The sequence below is a fragment of the Stenella coeruleoalba genome (genome assembly GCF_951394435.1).
Source record: "Stenella coeruleoalba genome assembly, chromosome: 2".
NCBI classification, from domain to species: Eukaryota; Metazoa; Chordata; class Mammalia; order Artiodactyla; family Delphinidae; genus Stenella; species Stenella coeruleoalba.
In genome coordinates, this window is record NC_137147.1 from 111,973,777 (window position 1) to 111,977,727 (window position 3,951).

Below are 3,951 nucleotides of genomic sequence, written 5' to 3' on the forward strand. Positions count from 1 at the left end.
GGTCCTTCCCCTGCCTCTCCCCCAGAGCTCTGCTTGCCTGACCCCTCTGGCCCTGGTGACACAAGGATGCTGAGTTCTGAACATCCTGGCTGGGAGTAAGAGAGGAAGAAGGCTTGTGATGCGTTTCTGACCACCAGTTACTGTAAGGGGCTTCTGGTCTCAATGCACAGGAGCACAGAGGTACACGCACACACACTCAGCATGCACGCCAACACACACCTTTAAAAAGAGGCCCCAGGAGCTTGTAGGGCTCCTTTAAGAGCTAGGGTACCAGATACTGGGCATTGGGGTGGGGTGCACCTCCGCTTTCCTAAGGCTGGGCCATTGCCTAGGATTTGGCTGAGGTGATGGTGGGCAGGCTGGAGGGATGGGGCATGGTGGGGGAGAGACTGAGGGAGGGGTGCCTTGAAAGGGTGCTTTGGGTGAGAAGGGAAACCTGCTTGGCAGCGTCTGAGCTATGGGCAAATTTGGGGCGATTAGGATCTGTGGATTTTTTGGGTTTCCTTACTTATCTTTCTTTACTTATCTTACTTATCTTTAAAAGGTTTAAAAACTAACATCATAGATGTGGTAGAAGGGACAAAGCTTCTCTCTGTGATTGACAACAGGGGCTGATGGGGACCAGAAGCTCCAGGAAGGTTTTTTTTAATTATGCACATTTATATAGATGCCATTATTCATGAGTCCCAGAGAAGCAGGAAGCAGCAGCAGGAAGCAACTGGCACACAGAAACACACGTGTGTGCACCACACGCAGTCACTGCAGTTCCTTTCACTATGGAAGCAGCAGTCTCCACCCCATTCAAACCACTCCACCAAAAATAAAATGAAAAGGAACTTTCCTTCAGAATAAGGCCACCCAGTAATTTGTGACCTCTTAACCGGAAAAAAAACAAAAAAGATAACATCAGCTATAAGGCTGGCAGTGATCAATTTTTTTGTCCCCGCAGAGGCAGGACATGCTGTTTTGAACACTGAGGCAGGAGGGCCACATCACTGCCCCTCACAAACACTGCAGACGGTTGTCTTCAAGTCGGTGCAGTTCTCTGCCAGCTCCTACTTGGATACACAGATAGTAGTTGGGGTGGAAGGCATTCATCCCTCTCTTCCTCTAAGATGGCCTCTAGGCAGTGGGTTTAAGTAAGCCTGCAAAAATTCTGGAGCCAATCTCAGGTGGGCCTGAGCACCAGGTGGGACCTCAGGACCCAGGGTATCTGCTTTAATCCTCCTGCCCCTAGAAATTATTGACCTCCAGAGATATTATTTTAACTCTAAGGAGAGGTACACTGCATATCCCCTTCCACTGGGATAAAGGGGTTCAAATCCCTAGCTACCCACCCCACACCCCAAACACATACACACACACACACACCAACTAAAGCACAGCCACGGGCACAGGCATGCTTTGGCTGTGAGACCCCTCCGGAGGCCCAGGGTGTGAACAGCTGCACAGAGGGCTGTGTGATGTGGAGTCAGCACCTTAGGAGGTGGGAGGGGGGCGGTGGGCAGAGAAGGAAGAAGCTCAGGGTCCCGGTGCAAGGAAGGGGAAGAGGTAGTAAGGAAACAGGTAGAAAAGAAAACAAAGCACAACCAGAAAGAGACAGAGAGCAGAAAATGTAAAAAAGAAGAGAATGGAAAGCAAAAGAGGCAAAACAGAATGTGGGCAACCACACAAAACAGGAAGAAGACAGAGGAAAAGGAGGGAAGGAAACAGAAAAGAGAGTGAGATGATTGGGGAAGGATGTGAGCAGGGAGAGAGGGGACAGGATGAGGACATCTGAGGATGTCATGAAACTTCTGATGGTAATGAAACTTCTGTTAAGAAGAGGAATGGGCACTCATGGGCAGAGCCTCACCCTACAAAATACAAGGCCATGCACATGCTGTCAGCCACGTAAGCTAGCAGGTTCAAGGTGGTCAAGGTGGCCACAGCCAGTCGTTGGTCCCAGGTGCACAGTGTTGGGCAGAGCTCATCACTGCAGCTCACATCCCTGGACCACTGTGGCTGCCCGTCAAAATTCTCGTCAAACTGGTAAAGCGGCCAGAGGACCAGGCAGTACTGTAAAGGAGGACGGAGAGCACAGTCTGCTCCATCAGGAAACTGGGGTAGGGGATGGGCAGGATTTTTTCATTGTCGCAGTCACACCCGTTCACAATGAAGTTCACGGCCCCCAGGATGAAGCAGATAGAGTACACGGCCACACGCCATATCAGGGCTGGCTGGTTCATGTACAAGTCAGTGTTACTGATGAAGCCAAAGATGACAAAGTCCACATAGTTCTCCAGCCTCCTGATCACACCTCCCAAAGTGGGCAGAAATCAGTACATATCGCCAGGCTGGACACAGACCCAGGCCACTTCGGTGGCATGAAGCATAGATGCCATGCCTGAGAATGCAGTGGCGGTGATGGCATGATTTTGGGCAGGGCCCTGAGGCAAGTACTGGATTTAGGTGATGCCGAAAATGATGCAGGCTGAGAGGCAGATGAAGGGAAAGTAAAAGGCAAAGGAATGGAGAAAACCATCCCAACCGCCGGCGGAAGCGGGACTGGAATACACATAATTAATTATAAGGATGATGAGGGTCACGGTGAAGCAGAAGCATCAGACAAACATGGACCAGTTACCTATGTCCCCCTTAAGAGTGTCTTCACTGGCCACCAGCAAGAAGGGCACACAGGTGGAGAGCAGCTGCCCCAGGCAGAGGAAGAAGCCCATGACGGTCATGGAGCCCAGACCTGAGGACAAGCACATGGTCACTCAGGTCACCGTCACCAGTACAGCAGGGGTCTTCACTGAGAACCCACCAGAGAAAGATCCGGCTCCAGAAGCTGATTAAGTCAGACACCTGGAAACGGCTCAGGAGTGGCTGAGGCTCAGGATGTGTGGGGTTTGAACCACTGACTCAGACACTCGGGTAACAGCACAGCCACTCCAGAATGGTTTGCCCCACCTATCACCCTTGGCCTTGTCAGGAGACTTGTCTTACCCCAAACCTCATAGCTTGGTTGGGTCTGGCCTCAAACCATGAACATTTTAGGTCCTCTGTGCTGTGTGCCATTATCTACAGAGACACAGGGTAGGATGGTCCTTATCTATAACGCCAAAGCTTCGAGGCTCTGAAATGGAAAAAGAACTTTAAAAAAATTCATTTGGTAAGAAAATTTGACCTGAACAGACATGAGACAATTTATGGTCTGTACTTATTTCACTTAGTGTGAATGTTCAAAAGTTCAGTTGCAGAAATACTAACGTATTTGATTAAAAGGAGCTTTCAGGCCCCGGTGGGGTGTTATGTCCTACAGAGTAGTTGCACCATGTTACATGATTGAAGCTGAAAAATTCTGAATTCTGGATCATATCTGACCTGAAATGTTTCAGAAAACGGATTGTGGATTGTACTGCTGACCCCATTTTACAGATAAGAAAACTGACTCTTGGGGTATCAAGTGCCTTCCCTAAGGTTGCATGGCTAGAAAGTGGGAACTCCAGATAAAAATGCCAAAGCTGTGGGTTTGAATGTTTTCTCTAAGCCCAGCATTTAAGCAGCACACATGGGTGGTAGCCCAGGACCAAAGCTCCAGGCTCTGGGACCCAGGACACACCTTCAGAGCCATGGGTTCCATCCACAGCAACCTGAAGAGACACATGTCCTGGCCTTTCCTCCCTGCAGCCATCACTAGAAGGAGCTGCCATCTGAGGTGACCCAGCCCCACCCAGAGGAGGGCAGCTTCAGAGGTGAACAGGGGTAAGCCATGGGGTGAAAGCAAGGCAGTGGGGACAAGATGATATGTGAAGTAGGAACTGTTTTGAATCCCCTCCCCCCAAAATTTTGCCTTAACATGTGACTCTTCCCTATTTGGGAAAGAAGACACCAACCCAGCATTACTACAAGAAGGAGCATCACGGGGGAACCAAACAACAAAATAATATGTTTGGCTGTTAAGTACCA

General features: G+C 49.8%; 1 pseudogene across 1 annotated transcript; it reads right to left on the reverse strand.

Annotated features, from left to right (window-relative positions):
* Positions 1–1,851: 1,851 nt before the first annotated feature.
* LOC307182362 (myeloid-associated differentiation marker-like) lies at positions 1,852–2,717 on the reverse strand (annotated as a pseudogene). The gene has a single exon. The product of its transcript is annotated as a myeloid-associated differentiation marker-like (transcript).
* Between the last annotated feature and the right edge of the window lie 1,234 nt (positions 2,718–3,951).